Source organism: Aotus nancymaae, unplaced genomic scaffold, assembly GCF_030222135.1.
Source record: "Aotus nancymaae isolate 86718 unplaced genomic scaffold, 86718_ANA_hifiasm-v0.15.2.pri h1tg000001l, whole genome shotgun sequence".
NCBI lineage: Eukaryota > Metazoa > Chordata > Mammalia > Primates > Aotidae > Aotus > Aotus nancymaae.
The window spans coordinates 13279454-13297865 of record NW_026988412.1 but is presented as its reverse complement, the minus strand read 5'-3'; the positions used below and the strand labels follow the sequence as shown (position 1 = coordinate 13297865).

Below are 18412 nucleotides of genomic sequence, written 5' to 3'. Positions count from 1 at the left end.
GTGGCATTTAATTACCCTTCATCAAACTCTACTGTGGACCTTCCTTGGCATTCGTTGTTTTCTCATACGCTGTTTAGATTATTTATCTTGCTTGTTGATGATAATCCGTTTCTCTTACATTAGCATGTAAGTTCCTAAAAGACAAGCTCCCCGTTCTATCTGTCCCATGTAGTACATGTCAGTATGTGCTGCTCTGACACCCCCTTGCCTCCCCCTATATCTTTATGGCTAAAGCACTCACTCCCCAGCTCCTGGGAATGATGGAAGCTGACAGTTCAAGAGATTCTCTCTCGGATCTGCTCTCTGTATGAGAGTTTCATTTTGCCCAATGCCATGCTCTTCCCCAAGAACATCCCATGTTCAGTGACTTCTGGATGCAAAAATACAAAGGCTCAAGTTTGTTACCTCCATTTGGGACAACTCTGAACGTCATCCAAGTTCCACAGCTCTGTGGCAGGCGAGCTGAGGCCTCTGCTGCAACTGCTCCATGGACCAGCTTCTCTCAATCTTAGTTCCCTTCCTTCCACAGGTGTCAATCCTAAGAACATGACCCCTCAAACTTCCTGCTTCTCTAAGATTTATTTCAGTCAATTTCCCAAGCATCTACAAGAGTATCTGGCAGGACATAGCTGCCTAATAAATACTGAATGCGTGAATGAATGTAAATACGAAAACAACCTATTCATACAAAACCTCAGTGTTGGCCGAGCGTGGTGACTCACCTGTAATCCCAGAACATTTAGAGGCCAAGGCGGGGGATCACAAGGACAGAAGTTCAAGATGAGCCTGACCAGCGTGGTGAAACCTCGTCTCTCCTAAATAGATAAAAATTAGCTGGGCGTGGTGGCGCATGCGTGTGATCCCAGCTACTCAGGAGGCTGAGGCAGGAGAATTGCTTGAACCTGGGAGGCGGAGGTTGCAGTGAGCTGAGATCATACCACTGCACTCCAGCCTGGGCAACAGAGGGAGACTCCATCTAAAAAAGAAAAAGAAAAAACAAAACAACAACAACAACAAAAAAAAAACTCAGTGTTGACAACCAACATATCTATGCATACCTACTTACAGGTCAGATAGGAATTTTCTGGTGAGGCATTTTTCCATTTTTCCACTTAACAATATTTATTAAGCATCTTATGTATCTGGTGAAGATATACCAGTGAATGAAAGGGACAAAATCTCTTCTTCATGAATCTAAGATTCTCACAGTGGAGTCACAAAATATGCAAACGAAAACTGTATATAATGGGATATTGGTTAGTGACAAGAGCCCTGAGGACAAGTAAAGCAAGAGGGGGGATGTCATAGAATGACGTGGTGAGAATGAGTGATACCTGAACCTGGGGAGTCAGATAGGCCCTTCTGAGAACTTGGCATTTTATTGTAAGTGTGATGGGATGACATTGAAAGGTTTTGAGCAGGGAGGGGGCATGAATAGGCTTATGTTTTTAAAGGAATCCCATTCTCTGCTTCTGGCAATTTGGGACATGTACCAACATCCTGCCAAGTTTCTCCATAGCATGCACAGTAGTTGTTCAGTGAAAACTCACAGGGCAATGTCCCTTGGTGCCACTATTCAGCACTTTCGACTGTCACAGAGACCTTAAATACATTGAATTCTGAGTCACTTTTGGATCAACCAACATATTTCTAGAGCCCACCATGTGTCAGGGACAGGCCTTATTTAATCCTCATAATCTTTAAAAGTTGACATTATGATCTCCTTTTGCAGATGAGCACACTGACATTCACAGAAGCTGAATGACTTACCTAGTTTGCACAGCTATGTGACAGAGATGACATTGAACCATGTCCTCGTTATATATCTTATACTTTTTTTTTTTTTAGACGGAGCCTCACTCTGTCACCCAGGCTGGAGTGCAGTGGTGCGATCTTGGTTCACTGCAGCTCCTGCCTCCCAGGTTCAAGCAATTCTCCTGCCTTAGCCTCCTGAGCAGCTGGGATTACAGGTGCCCGCCATGATGCCCAGCTCATTTTTGAATTTTTAGTAGAGATGAGGTTTCACCATGTAGGCCAGGCTGGTCTTGAATTCCTGACCTCAAATGATCTGCCTGCCTAAGCCTCCCAAAGTGCTGAGATTACAGGTGTGAGCCACCATGCCCGGCCATATGTTACACTTTTTATACAAAACCTGCCACATGTGTTTGCTGTCCTCTTTTATAGTCTGAGATGGGGTAGAAGGTAATAAGAGAAATGATCACTCATTGTGTGCAGTGTTAAGAAACTTAGATACAGCATTTGAATTGGCCCGCAAACAACTTTATGAGTAGGTATTATGGTCCCTATTTTGTAGATAAAGACATTGAGATATAAAACAGTGTATTCAATGTGTGGTAGATTGACGGGCATCAGAACCACCTGGGAGCTTGTTAAAAATGAAGACTCTGGAGTCTCAACCTATAAAACAGAAATGATAACAGCTTTTTTATACGTTAGTGCTTTCACTTTTCATTGTATCACTGGACAAGAAATTTAAGTTCTCTTTATAAATGCAGATTCTAATTCAGGTCTACTAGCATTTTATCAGCTAAAGCAGGTCACCCAGCCAAGCCCAACATCAATGCCTGTATACATTCTCTGCCTACTGAAAAAGAGAGAGAATAGAATAGTTGCTAAATGCTAAAAACAAACTGTCATAGAGCTTATTAATTAATTGTTGCCATTTTTCTTTAGTGAGCTTTCTTAACATATAATAAAGGTCTTTGCAACTGTTCTGTAGGGTATTCTACCAAATTTAACAGTTTATCAAAGTATCATTTTTTTTAAAACAGGTGCAATGCCACCTCTGGAAGAAATTCTGACAAGTACAATTTTCTATATCTTCTATCCCCAGACAGGCCTTAGCATAAAATGGCACCTCAGACAGCTGCCTGGATGGACCACCCGTTAATCCAGCTCTGTCCCTATTCTAAGGGAAGATTAAAGGCTCTTGGCCAATAGATTAATGATTGTGCATTAAATCAGGTGGACTCTAGCCGCCCTTTCTTTCTATGAGGTGTGTTAACTTTTAGAAAATGTATTGAACTATAAACTAACCCCAGTCAAGAAAGTGAATAGTACCAGAATAATGAAAACCCTCCTCTCAGTCTCTCTTCCTGTCACTGTGCCCTAAACAGTATCACTACCTCTGCTCTGGTTAACACAGATTGATTTTGCCTTTTTCTGTGCTTTAGACAAAAGGAGACATGTGCTATGTGCTCTTGTCTTACTTCTTTCACTCAACATGCTTGTGAGATTCATCTGTATTTTTGCATATAGTTGTAGATTATTACTTCTCATTTCACATAGCATTAATTTATCTGTATGTTTTATGTAAATATAGACAATTTGGAAACTTGTACTAGTTTTTAGCCACTAGGAACAGGACTGCTATGAATATTCTACATCTTTTGTTGAATTTACGGACACACTTCCTCTGGGTATACACCTATAAGAGACTTGCTGGGTTTAGGATTTGTATATGTTCAGTGTTAATAGATTCTTCCAGTTTGTTTTAAGAGTCTATTTTTAAGTTTAATAAGAGGGTGATGTAGACTTAGTCATAGGTACATGTGGCTACACTTTCCTTATAACTTAGTGATTTTCCACTTAAAATTGAACAAGTCTATCTCTGGGCCTAAGCTATTCTTTAGTGGCAAATTAGGCAGTTTTGAAAGCTGCACTAACTTCTTCAGCTCCCTGGGGTTCTATCCAGTGAATTACTCACAGATTGGTAAGAGATGAAGGTCCTCGCCACCAACATTATCATGCACGGAGAAAGTTCCTAACACACAATCGCCCAGTATTCCTCTGAGACTTTATAATGTGTCTGGAAAATTGCTATTCTTTTAGGGTCCCAGTGATGCTGCAGAGAGGGCCAAGCCTTGTTCCAGGGCTGTGCTAATGAGACGAGGCTCTGCCAGGGGATGAGGGGGACTGTCTCCTTCCTGATGTTTGCATGCACTCCTCTTTGTCAAGGGAGATAATCTTAGGTATCAGAACACGGAGGAAAACAGAGCCTTTGGAGGAAGGAGATAGATAAAGAGAAAGACTCTCTGCTTCTATCTAAAAGCCCTATCTCACCATTCCTTATGGCTCCAAGATAAAGTACCTGCCCACTCTGAGAGTCAGATTGTTTTTTGCTCGGTGTCTCTCATCGGTTACAATTTATCCAAGAGAATCTAGAATAGAGAGAGAACAAATATTGAGTTGAGGGGGGCAGTCACCCTTCAAAGGGCATTATCTGTCAGAAGGAGTTTACCAATAGAAAGAAAAGACAAGGTGTGCAGAGGAAAACGTCATCACAGCACCTTATATCAGGTTGAGTTTGTATGCTTTTCCTGCTGTTTGTGTTTGTTTCCATGTAAGTACAAAAGTCATTCAGAGAGCTTCCTTCACAGAGTGTCCACTGTGGTAGAGAAGATGCAGAAAATTTACAGGAAACAAGATGTAAATAAAATACAAATTATGAAGCCGAGTGATGCGTAAGAATATAAGGACGCGAGTTTTTTCGACCTTGCAAATTATTTCAACAGAGAGGTAGCAAATTTGGCATTGAAATAGCCCAAAGGCACAGCTAAATCTTAACGTATATGTTTAAATAAACATTTAAGTATGGCTTTTAATACAGCTGTTTTATTATGTATGGAAAACGGAGCCTCTAGGAGTAGTGGTCAGGGCTCCAGAAGGAATTAGTTGCACACTCAAGGGGGGAAATTGAGAAAAAGTTGTAGGCATGATGAAGAGAAACAAGGAATTGTGAAGCCTCTGGAGCTAGCAGTGGTGACGGGCTCATCACCCCTAGGATGGAACGGGCTAGGGGAGGAAATAAAGACCAGCACCCAGGAGCTGTGGCTGGAGGTAAAGAATCTCAGCCAATTTGCAGTAACCTGGCACAGGGGAGCTAAACGGCACGTTCCTCCCTCCCTCCAACCTCCCATTGGATGAATCCACCTGAAAACCAGGAGGCTTGGGGCCCACTGATTCAGCCACTGAAGATCTTCATTGACCTCAGGTGAAAGAGAGATCGGCAAGAGGAGATCCATCCTACGAATAGTTACATTTCTCAACAAATGAAACAAAGTTCTTCATGTAGATCATGTTTTTAAAAAAGCATACCTATTTTACTGTTATTATTTAATGTTCATTAAGCACTTCTGGCTCACTAAGCATTCATTAATTAGGGTCTAATTCTGCATGCTTCTTTTCGCAGCTATAAAAATCAGCAGGTTTATTATTTTTTTCAGCTGCTTTTATCTGGCTAAAATTTTCTTTTTCGACAAATGGTAGAGGGTTATGTAAAAACTCTGAAAAAATATCAGCAATCTGCTTCCAAAGGTGAACACAAAATTTACTGAAGCATCTATAATTATATTAGGATTTTACAGAGAAGACATTACCTTTTAGCTCCATAACTATATTTAGAGGCTAAAATACCTGGTTATATCCCGTTTCGTCTCCACTATCGATTTTGAAATTCATGCAGGTATTTATTCTCCTGCTCACTGGAAAAGATTGCTTACCATAGCAACCCCTGCATTAGCATTCAGCTTCTTGGTTACAGAGCACCTTCCTAAGGAGGAGGTACCTCAGTGTGCAAAGTGAACCTAATTTTTTATTAAATATAATTTTAAGGGAGAAGGCAGTTGCATATAAACTCAGAACAAAGAGAGCAACCTAAACTGGAAACTAGCAATTGTTGAAGGCTCTTTTGCAATTATTTAATCTGTGTGTCTTTCCTGACTCTGGGCATTCTGCTCCTTTTGCACATTTGTAAGCCAAGATGCATGGGAAATGAAATATTATGCACAACCCACACCCCACATAGGTAGCTTGGTGTTCTCTGTGGGAAGTTTTAACTTAGGTCAGCTTCACCTTAGAATTATTTTTCTTTCTTTCTTTGAAGAAGGCAGATTCTTGGTTCTGCCACTCAAATTTTCAAAGTGAAAATATTTGGTCTGATTTTCCAATGTATTTCCTTGATGTCGATCAAGTGTCTGAAACATTAGTGACTGTTTTCACCTTGTACAGTGAAGTGAGATAGCATTTTAATTATGGAAGAAAAAAACTGACTTGTGCTCAAAAGCTCAAAGCTTTTGTGATGGAGCTCAGAGATTGAGGCCAGGAAGTCATGATTTGTGCATCAATGATCAGATCATCTGAGCTGTTTGTAGAGATGTAAAAAATGACTTCCCCTAACCTTCTAGATTCTTTGGTTGGGTCGCAAATTAAATCAACATAAGGCAAAGTCACAGGAGAAAAAAAAATAATTACATATATAGGCACCAGAGTCCCAAAAAATATGAGACTCAAAGATTGGTCAGATGATTGAAGCTTATATAGTTTCTTGAGCTACAGAAAAAAATTAGTACTTAGGGCTACTTGGGGGTGATGCCCACACAAGAGAGGATGACAGGAAAAAATGTCTGATGAGTAGAGGTGGTCTTGTTATGCGGATAAAATTTCTCAGGTAATAAAAGTTGTCTGGGAGAAACTCTCAGATAATGAATAATTATCTGGGCATGGGTCAACTTCTAGTCTCCTCTCTTGTGATTTGAGTTCATCTTCGTTGGCTGATAAGATTACAGGGGCAGAGATTCTTGACAATTGAGTCTCTTTTGAAGAATTTCTTCCTTAGGCAGATGCAGGAAGTTCAGAAAAGCCTTTATTTGCATTTCCTGTTCCCCAAATGCACTTGGTATGTTGCTGTTCTCCAAATGCCTATTGGTATGTTGAAATAATCGGCAAACCAAAGCCACAGATTTTGGGGTGGCATCCTGAACTTCCTCACCTTTGTGGAGTTCCACTGACTAAAAAAAGCTAGTTCTGGCTGGGCCTGGTGGCTCAGGAATGTAATTCCAGCACTTTGGGAGGCCAAGGTGGGTAACTCACTTGAGGTCAGGAGTTTGAGACCCGAACAACATGGTGAAACTCATCTCTACTAAAAATACAAAAATTAGCTGGGTGTGGTGGCAGGCCCCTGGAGGCTGAGGCAGGAGAATTGCTTGAACCTGGGAAGTGGAGGTTGCAGTGAGTCAAGACAGTGCCACTGCACTCCAGCTTGGGCAACAAAGGCAAGGCTATGTCAAAAAAAAAAAAAAAGAAAAAAAAGATTACACTGAAAGTTATCTGATGCACTGTTTCAGCTCTAGAAAAGGTTTTACCCTACAGAGACAATTGCTGAAAAGAAAATATAAAATAAATTCTGGGTGTCAGTTACCTCAGGGGATCTGGAAGATGTTAGGAGAGAGAAGTCAGATGTTTTATCTAGGGAATCATATTGGAGAAAGAGGGGCTGAAGAATGGGATTGAAGTTCTTGTCCAGGTAGAAGCTCTTTCTCCTGTATTCTTTATGTCTGGAGCCTGCCTGGACCTCATGAAGCAGGCTAGAGGCTTGAGTGAGAACACCATTCCTGACTGAAGCCAAAGCAATATGCTGGGTTTCCCATATATATTTTTATCCTGGACACTTTTCCCCAACGATATGTCCTGGGCTTTTCCTTCAAATTAAATTGCCCTCTTTTATCCTTGATCAAAAGTGAGAATCTGGGCGCTTGACAGATATATTGCTATTTTTTTTTTTTTGAGATGTAGCCTAGCAAGGAGGGACCTCATCTTCTGAGGAGACCTCAGCACTGATGAGTACTGACTGAGAGAGAATCGTCAAGGTTCACTCAGATGAACGAGATAGGAAGAGAAATCCACTCACAAGTGGATCCAGGCCTTCTGCAGTTATCAGGGGCATGTGGTATCAAACAAAAGAATGAGCAATTTATGAGTGACTGAAATATTAGCATTGTCAATATTATTTTTAGTTGTCATCACTGTTACACAGTTCTTACTAGCTTCATTAGACCAATGGTATTCAAACTTTAGTGTACACTGTCGTTGCTTGGAGAGCTAGTAATTCTGGAGACTCAAGAGCTCCATTTCCAGTGATTTGGTCTTGAGCAAAACCTGGGAATTTGCAACAAGCTCTTGGGTGATGCCATTGTGATGATTGGGAACCACAGTTTGAGGAACACTAAGGTGTTCATCTGTTGACCAGTGGTTGGGACCAGGAGTCTGCTTTAAAAAGCGTCCAGGTGATAACCAATTCTCACTAAAGTTTGAGAAGAGCTGTTTTAAACCACGGGTTCTCAGACTTAGCTAAACATTGGACCCACCTGAGCAGTTGCTTAAAGAATGCCAATACCTGGGTCTCACCAGGCCGATTCTGATGAAATTGGAGTGGGAAGCAGCCTGACATGGGGATTATTTGAAGCTCCCAAGATCACTGTAATGGGCAGCCAAGGTTGAAAACCGTTTCTTAGGCCATACCTTCATTCCTGAATTGCGAGACTACATGATCTGCAATTTGTACTTCCCAGTATGTCGCTATGGTAGAAAAAGAGATGGGTAAAATTCTAGCATCTGAAAGGAAATAAGCTTTGCCAGCCTTGCGTGAATTTGATCCCAGCTTATCTTACATTGTACAGACTGTGAGTAATGAAGGGCTCAGTTTGAAGGAGCTGGGAGTGAGTCAGCCAGAAGAGGTAGAAATTTGGACAAAAGAGCAAGTTCTATAAATCTGTAGAAGTGAAACCCATTTAGTTACCTCCAAAGGGCCAAATGTGCTATTTAAAATGCTCCAATAGAGCATTGAATTTCACAGCTGTCTGTAGCTTTGAGGCCAAATTCTCATTCCCTAAAGTTAGAAAACAGAACTAGGAGCAATACCAAAAAGCCACACATACTACTGAGATATTAATTAAGCCCCAAAGACTTCAAGGACCCCTGTCTGGTCTACCTAAATGTACTATTCTTTGCCAACGGATGCAAACAGATTTATCTTGACCTTCCCCATACTTGACCCAAATCTCTAAGTCTAAATATTATTACCATAAAAAGATGTCACATTTTAAATTCCAGATAATAGATTTCTCAAAAATGAACCCACATCTTTTTGTTATTTCCCAAAAATCTTGAATTGTTTTCTGTTTGTCTTAAAGTCTCTTATAGGAATGCATTAAACAACAACAAAACCCAACCAAACCAAACCAAACAAAACAAAAACTAAGCTAGATTCCTGTTTGGAAATCCAGTAAACATTTTAGGCACAAAATGTAGGTATTTTGCCAAGTCAGAGCACTGGATGGAGAGTCAGAAACACAGGATCCTTGTCCTGGTTTTGTACCTTACTTTGTGACTTTGAGAAAGTTGTTTAACTCATCTGAGCCTCATTTTCATATGTGTCAAATGGCAATGATGCCTCAGGTTTCCTTTCGACTTTAATGTAAAAGAATCTTAGTAGGACATGGGAATCTGAAGAAGTCTTTGTGATTGCAATCTATTGCAAATCTTTTGTATTTGGTTGTAAACTTTCAATTGAAACACTGAGTGGATTGTTGCCTTTGAAATGACAAAGCTTTAGTGCTGCCCTCTCTTCCTTTCTTTCCTGCTGTATAACGGCTGTTCTTTTTTATTGACATAATTTAAGAGACTGGAAAAAGTCAACCATGTTCTCCAACTAATTCTTCTTAAGGTGACAGAAGAAACTATTTTTCCTATGATCTGCTTTCAAATCACTGTCACCTGCTGTGAATGTCCTCTTTACACAAAGTTATCAGTTGAAGATTTCTCCCTCAGTGGGTTTATACTTAGCCACCCTTTTGAAATGAGGTGCCATTTACCTTATTGGTTCTAGGAAAATGCAAGCTATTTTAAGGCCTATTTTTGCTTCTTTCTGATTGGAATGGAAGGGGAGGAGGGGCAGGGACAGCTTCTCTAATTTGCTGGTGAACTGAAAAATACTCCAAAGACCCTTGTTCAGTCTTCCTGAGTAGATATGCCTTTGCCAAAGGATACAAATACATTTATTTTAACTTTGCCAGCCATTGTGTCAATGTCTAATATGGGACCATATTTAAAAAATTGTCAAAATTTAAGTCATTGAAGGGAACAGATTCAGCCAAAGCTGGCATTGGCATTAATGATAGACATGGATAGTGACTGGATTAGTTTAAGTGGTTGTATGGAAGGAGTTACCCATATTACCTAAGAAGGTAGCAAAGGGAAGAAGACAAAGCAGGAAGAAGATAGAGTTCTGGAATTCAACAAATCTGGTCTTGAGTTTTGATCATCAATTAACCACCTATGAGTATTTGGAACAATTTCTCAATAGCTAAATGTGTAAAATGGACCTAGACCAGTGCTGCTTGAACTTTAATGTGTATTTAAATTATCTAGGATGCGGTTAAAATGTAGACAAAGTAGGTCTGTGGGTGAAGTCTGAGATCCTGCACTTGTAACATCTTTTTGGTGATGCAGATGCTGCAAGTCAGAGGGCCACCCTCTGAGTAGTCTCCCCTTTGGATAATTCTTCCCATGCTACCTTCCAGATCTAGAAGTAGATAACTAAGTTAATAAATAACACTCTTAAAACTATTCTGATGAGCTCTATTAGGTAAGATGCTGAAGTCCAAATTTTATAAATTAGCATGTGAATGTGGAATGGTACCTAAGTGGATTCTTTACAATTTCACACCCACTGCAGGAAAAAATGTCAATCGCAGAAGTAAGATCTGTCGGAGAAATGGTCCTTCTGGTTATTTTTCAAATCATTATTCGTTGCTTATTGGATACCTCCTAATCCCACTTTAAAATTACCCAGAAGAAACCTATAATGAGGTTTCTCATTCTGTCTATCAGTCAGAGAATTATGCTTTCTAAGTTTTTCTTAAATGTATGTATATAAACAATTGGTTATGTTACTAATAATTTTTTAAATTGTCAAACTAGTAATTTTCTTTTAAACAGTTTGTATTGTAGCATAAATTACTAATTTTCATCCTAAGACTGAATCTACATTCCAGCTAGTTACACAGACTATTGATGTATATTTGCATGGTACTAATGAGAAACTCTCCATTGAAATCATAACCAGAATTAATGTAGACAAATCAAAAAGCCTTTGTAGTTTGTCTGATGTGTGTGGGTTGGTTTGTACACCCCAAAACACACTTATAACATTAATAAACATGATGGTTAAAATATAAGTATGAATGTAAATTTGGCTTTCTGCTGTTTTATGTTTAACTGGGTAGATTTTATGAGGTTTCAGAGTGTTCAGGTTTTCACTCAGAAATGTAGTCACTTGTGACAGGATGCAGCTTACTGGCAGTAACAGCCAGAACAAGCTGCCCAGCTCTCCTTCTGAGGAAGTCATTTTCAGATTTCGTTCCCCAAAGACTAAACCAGCAGCAAAGTCAAAGATGTGGCCTTCTTGCAGTGTATGCTTAGGCGACTCTCACTTTGATGAAATAGAAGGAGGTGAACAGGGCAGTCGTGCTTCTTCTATTTCACATAAGAAAATAGAAAAGTAGAGGAGAGAATTTTATTTACAGTGAACATCAATGCCTCCTGTTAAGTGTCAAAAAAGTTTCTTCATAGAATATGAATCTTTTGAAGATATTTGAAAAAAACAACAACTTTACTTCTTCCTCACTGGACAAAATAGAAAACCTTCTTAGGGTTCTTGTCTCAAGTACTATGTTATAATAATTCTACTAAAATTCAAGCTCACATGAATTTCTATATGGTGCCAAAGTAATAACAAAAGCAATGAATTTGGCATCAGAATATATTGAATTGAAACCTGACTTTGAACCAGTCAGGGTTCTCTCAGACTCAATGTTTTTTTCTTCAAAATATTGGTTTCAGTATTCACTAAGGTCCTAACTGCCCTGAAGTTCTTTGATCAGTTTTTCAATGATATTTTAGTGTTCTCATGTTTATTTGTAAATTTCAAAATATGCTTACTGCTCTTCTTCACATATGTTGTTTTTCGTATTTAATATTTTTCATAACTTGGCTATTCCTTTGATAAAAGTCCAGCATATAGTTTCCTGTTTGATATTAGGGTCTCAGGACTGAATAAAACTCTTGTGGTCCAGGATGCAGAAGAGGGCTCCAGGGGAGTAGACAGATGGGTGAAGGTAATGTGTGCGCTCTTTCTAGCTGGTGTCTTGGTGAGTTTGCCTTGTTAGGAAGCTGTGCTCTTGGGCAGAGTTTCAAATTGGCCATGGATAATTGTTTTCTAAGAACCATTTTTACATGGTTAGCCATTGGCTCAGAGAGGTGCTCAATGAGGAAATGAAGTCAGTGGTATGTTGGGGCTGGCTCAGTTCCTATAGTGCTGCAAGATCAACCTCTACTCAACCCCATATTCAGTGACTTCATATCTGTAGCTTGAAATAGGTTACAATGGTAATATTTACATCTTAGAATTCGCAAATGCTACAAATCAGGATCTTTATTTAGTCAGTTGTTAACAATTTACAGATATTACAACTGGGTATCCTACAATAAACACACACATTCAGAATTTGTAAGTGTCTTTTCATCAAGGCAAAGAATGGGATGAGAACTTCCTTCTCCCAAATGTCCATATTTTATGATTTATTCCCCAATCTAGGATGTCTACTCAGTTGATTTTTTTAAGTCTGAAAAAAATGTATTATTTTTATAATTATTAAAGGATTACATATTCATAATGCATTAAAATGAATTATAAATGGAAGATACAAAATAATTATCCATAATTGCATAATTTAAATTATTGCTATCAGTAATATTATAGTAGTATATTACTATCAGTATAATTTTTCCTATAAGCAATCCTATGAAAAGTGAACACAGGTAGTTTGCTTAACCATTCTTCTGTGACTTATGTTTCTTCCCAATTCGCTATTATAAATAATATTGTGTTGAGCAACTTGACACAACTTAAATAGAATAGAAAGACTGTGAAGTGGAAATATAGAATGTTTGCTAGAGCCCCGGACCCCTTGAATTGTTGATAAGGTAGGCGAGAAGATGGCATGAACAGTTTAATCATGGCCAAGAAAAATTCAGCTGTCCATAGAGTAGTTTGGAGAACCTGGTGATTTATGGAAGTCCTCTAAATACCAACTGAATGGTGTATGTGGGTGTGTTGTGATGTTCTGCCAGGTGGTTTTGAAAAGAGCTTTCCAAGGTTTAAATCAACCCTATCATCAGAATCAGGGCAAGTGCCAGCTATTTTTTTCATACCCTAATTCTGGACCCGATTGGGAACACCTGCTAGGAATATTTGTCATTTGATGCAAATTGAGTCAAGCAACATGGTCACAAAGAGTTTGGTGACAGCAAAGGTAGAGCCTTGTGTTGGTGGGTGAGGCAAAAAGTTTCTGTGAAGCCTTGTGTGCCAAATCCACCTCCAGATTGCTGGGCCGGCATGTTCCTGAACCTACCGCCCAGGCAGCAACACAAGCCAGCTAATCTGGTACATTGTGTTCCCTGATAGCTGTGCTTTGAATGGATTTGTGTATTTCTCCACCTGCTCTGTTCACCCAAGTGAAGGTTCTGTATCTGAATGCATTGGTTCTGAATTTATTAAATTCTTCATTTAATTTGATTCATCAGACATTTAATGTACAAGCGTCCACTGAAAGGTAGGCTGCTGTGGCTGCTTAGAACGTTGAGGAAGACACTGCCCACATTTTTTGAGACTGGCAGTCTAATAGAGGAGATAAGAGGTATTAAAGTGCCCAGAGTAGAAGGTACACGGGATGGAGGCTATCATAAGAATTACCACTACGATATGAGAACAGAGGAAAAAAAGAGATAAATCTGAGTGAGGAGACGTGAAACAATGTCTTCATCAGATAGTGGCATGGGTAATTTTTCAGCTTGTGAACATAGAATAAAGAAATGCTAGGAAGAGGGAGTTTCATGAGCAAACAGGAAGCTAATAACAATTGCTCAATCCTGAGATCTGTTTTTTACCTACAACACTTCTGACATCAAATGTGTGGGTTTTCCACACCAAGCAATTCTCCTGCAGATACCAACTGTTTTCTACAATTTTATTTAATTCTGAGCCTAATTACCTGGAGTTAGTACAGATCCCACATGTTAAAGTTTCAGTCCCACAACATTGCCCTCCTGCTTTAGACCAATTGTAAATAGTGGGTCCTTAGGTTACCACACTTCTAACTTGGCTACAGGCTGTGGGTTCCCACAACCCTCTTCTCAGGCTTTATAATTTGCTACAACAGCTCACAGAATTTAGGGCAACACCTATGTTTGCCAGTTTATTATAAACAATATTAAAATGGGTTGCCAGATGACAAGGTATACAGGGTGGGGAAGGGCTCCTTAATCCAGAGTCCTTGTGGAGTTGGGGTGCACCACCTCCCAGCACACCAATCCAGAAGCTCATCAATTCTGATTATTCAAGAGTTTTCATAGACTCTAATCTCCAGCTCCCCCATCCTTCCCAGAGGTTGGCAGGTGGAGATAAAAGTTTCATTCTTCTAATCGCTTGGCCTTTCTGGTAGCCATTTCCATCCTGAGGCTACTTAGGGTACCAGCCATAAGTCACCTCATTAGCATAAACTCAGGTGTGATCAAAAGGAGCTCCTTATGAATAATAATAAACATTCCTATCATTCAGCAAATTCTTAGGGTTTTAAGAGTTCTGTGCCAAGATCAAGGAGCAAGGACTAAATATATTTCTTTTTTGGAGGGGGAGATGGAGTCTCGCTCTGTTGCCAGGCTGGAGTACAGTGACACAGTCTTGGCTTACTACAACCTCCGCCTCCCAGGTTCAAATGCTTCTCCTGCCTCAGCCTCCCGAGTAGCTGGGACTACAGGCGCGCACCACCACGCCCAGCTAATTTTTGTATTTTTAGTAGAGATGGGGTTTCACCTTGTTGGCCAGGATGTTCTCGATCTCTTGATCTTGTGCTCCACCCGCCTCGGCCTCCCAAAGTGCTGGGATTAAAGCACCGTACCAGGCCGACTAAATATATTTCTTATGATGTCACATTTACAATGTCATGATGCTTCTTGATAAAGGGCTTTCACATATGTTATCACAGTTAAGGTCAGAGTAGAAAACATGCTGAACTGGCTGCGCTTAGGTTTGAGGGACAGAGGTGGGGCTGTGTCTGGGACAGTTCGTGGTTGCTACACCACAGACTAATTTGGATTCTCTTAAGAGCAGATCTCAAGACAAAGATTTTAAATATTCTATTTGGGAAATAATCCCAGGAAATAGGGTGAGGGAACTGGTGATTGAAGCAGGGAAGGGAAGAAAGTCAACCAAAGAAACTCGAGTTAGCAGATTACCCCTAGGGCTAGGACAAGGGTCAGGCGAGGGAAGCTCACCCAGGTTGCTGAATTTATGGGAGTGCGAAACACTCAGTACTCAATATAAACAGTATTATAATACACTATTTTAAACCATCAAAATTACACAAAAAATCCATGATAAACACATTATTAAAATTTTAAGTAAGGACAGGATCTGACAATACTCTGTTGGGCCAGATAGGGGCCTGAGGAAAAAGACAACGATATGTAAGAATTACCTTTTTTTGCATTTTTTAAATAGGGAATTTTTTCCAGTACGTGTTAAGTAACTGAAAAAGAAATTATAAAATTTAAAAGTAAAAGTATTAAAACTCACATCATTATTTTAAATTTAAACATTGCACTTATATTGAAAACATTTAATTATACTTTTACTTCATTGGTTTCCATGGAAGCAAACATGAGTAATATTTTTATTAAAACCATTAGCCATTTAAAAATACATAAAAACCAGTACAGAGAAGTATACATATATCCTTTTGCCTCGGGCTTCAATATGGCCTTACTACTGTGGGCTTAAACTGCTGGGGGTCCTCTGAGAATTCTCCTACTGAGAAGGTAGGAAACTTAGGCATTTATCCACCAACTCCTGCCCCTCATTATTTAGGGTTCTTTCTGTGGGTGTTGACTCTGGCACTCCTCACCATGCCCCCAGTGGGGAGGCCAAGACCTGTTGGAAAGGCACTATCGTTGTCTGCTGTTGCGGGCTTGATGAGCGTGCAAGAATCACAGGCTTTTACGATGCAGTGCTGAGGAAGCTGCAAGGGTTTTGGAGAAGGCTTGAGATAATAATCAGAACTCTACTTTAGAAATATTTCTGTAGAGCCAGACACAATGACTCACCCCTGTAATCCCAGCAACTTGGAAAGCAGAAGTGAGAGAATCGCTCAAGGCAGGAGTTTGAGACCAGCCTGGGCAATATTGTGAGACCCTTTCCAATCAAAAAAATAAATAACTTAAAAAATATTTTAATCAACTCACTATGTACAGTGGGTTGGGGAATGAGAGAAGCTGAAAGTAGGAAGGCTGATTTAGAAGCAACTGCAATGCCTCCTTGGGAGAAAATGTATGCCTGAGCTAGGAGTATAGAAATAGAGCCAGAAAGAAAAGAGAAGGGGAGAAAACAGCGCAGGACTTGAGTCACTGCGTTCTGGCCACCACATGAATGTAATAGGCCAAAAGAAAGGAGGATGTATAGATGAGCTTGCTGTTCCTGTTCAGTTACTCAGATAATGGTGGTTCTGTTTTTAGAGATGAGTGCTTGAGAGAAATGGCAAATTTGGTGAGAGAGAGGTTTGTAGTGCAGTTGGGGAAGAGAATTTCAGGTTGGAGTCACATGTCCATGAAGACAAAAGATGATTTGGAGAGCCAGGAAATTACAGAACTCTTTTTGCCTAAGCTGATATTCATGGTATAACAGTTGTGGAATATTTATGGTTTTGAAGGAGTTTGGCCCCCCACTCACCCATTCCGCAACCCCAAGTCAACGGGAAGCCATGGGGTTTTGTGGAATAAAATACTGTGGTTTCCATATCTAAGAGTCAACTATTGGACACCATGAGAAATGGTAGCAGAGGAGAGTGAAAGTGGAGATTAGATTGGAAGCTGCTGCAGGAGTCCTGGTGAAAAAGGACGGTGGTTTGGACAGTTTGTGAGTGTTTGCCATTTCACACTGGCCACCGGGCTTTTAAAATATTTACATTATTGTGCTCATGAGACATCCAAGTGGGGAGATCTTTTAGACATTTGAAACTGCTTGTTTTAGTTCAAGAGAACATTGGTGCAAAAACACAAAATTTGGGGAAAATGGTGTAATTTGTACACCATTATCTAGAGGCAGTGGTTACAGATGTGATTCAGGAAATAGAGAAGAAGATATAGCACAGAGACTCAGAGAAGACTATTGTGAGTTGAATTGTGTTCCCCTCAAAATATGTCGAAGTTCTAACCTCCAATACCTCCGAATGCAATCTTTTCTGGCAATAAGATCACTGAAGACGTAACTAGTTAAGATGCGGTCATTCTGGAGTGGGATGGGCTCCTCATAGAGTGGAGACTGGTGTCATTATAAGAAGAGGAAATGTGGACATAGCACAGACCCACAAAAAGATAATATCATGTAACAACAGAAGCAGAGATGGAAGTGATGCAGCTTCCAGTCAAGGAACATCGGGAGATCGAACATACCAGCAGAAGCCAGGAATCCAGCCTCTGCAACTGAGAGAAATAAATGTCTGTTGTTTTCAGCCACTCTGTGGTGCTTGGTTATGGCAGTTCTATGAAACTAATACAAAGATCTAATTTTAGAGGTGAGGGAAAATGTAAACAAATGAGATCAAGAAGGACTGGTGAGAAATACAGAAAAAGAAGCTGGAATGTATAATACTGCAACCACAAAAATTAAGTGTTTTAAGAAAAAGGTGTTGGGGAGGGTAAATGTACCTGAGCAGTGAAGGAGAAGAATTGAGCCAAGGCTCTGTTCATTGACCACCTTAGCAAGGGTGGGAGAGGCCTGGAATCCCGAGGATGGACAGAGGAAAAGGCAAGACTGTGGAGCCCGGGGTAGAATCTCTGTATTGAGACATTTGGAGGAGGAGACAAAACAAGAAGAGGTGGAGCAAAGATACAATAAGGTGACAATTGAAGGCACAAGGCTTTATTTTATTTTCTTCTCTCTGTGTCTTTTTTAAGGATAAGAGAGGCTTACACTTATTAGCGCAAAGAAAGTTTGTAGTTAGGCCAGAAATGAAAAAATAGAAGCGATGAAGGGTGTGTGCTTCTAAACAAAGCAGGATGAGATAGGATCAACACTAAGGATGTGAACCAGTTTGGAGATAAGGAAACAGTGATGGATAGAAATGCTGGCCTGGATTACAGCTTTGCCACAATTCTTCACCAGCTGTCTCAGCTCAAGCCAGTTACTTTGCCTCTCTAAATCTCAGATACGCCAAGTACAAAATGCTGTACAGATTAAATGAGACAATGCGTGTCAAGTTTACCACATTTCCTAAAACATACTAAATAATTAATTTATATACAGTATGTAATATAAATGTACATATTATATATGAAATATTATTTTATCTATATTATATATATTGACTATACTGTAGTAGGAATAATGACATCATGGGACATATTGTGTTGTATATACATATGTATTATATATACGTATATGTATATATTATTATATATAAATTTATATATACTATATATTACATATTTTGAAATATAT

General features: G+C 39.6%; 1 long non-coding RNA gene across 1 annotated transcript in view; it reads right to left on the bottom strand.

Annotated features, from left to right (window-relative positions):
• Nucleotides 1–18412, bottom strand: part of LOC105732813 (uncharacterized) — a 679090-nt gene that overhangs the window by 119286 nt on the left and 541392 nt on the right. The window contains exons 8-9 of the long non-coding RNA XR_010343589.1: nt 4112–4181; nt 723–976 (exon numbers count right to left, since the gene is read on the bottom strand). This is a non-coding gene — a long non-coding RNA (uncharacterized LOC105732813). The remainder of the gene's footprint in view (nt 1–722; nt 977–4111; nt 4182–18412) is intronic.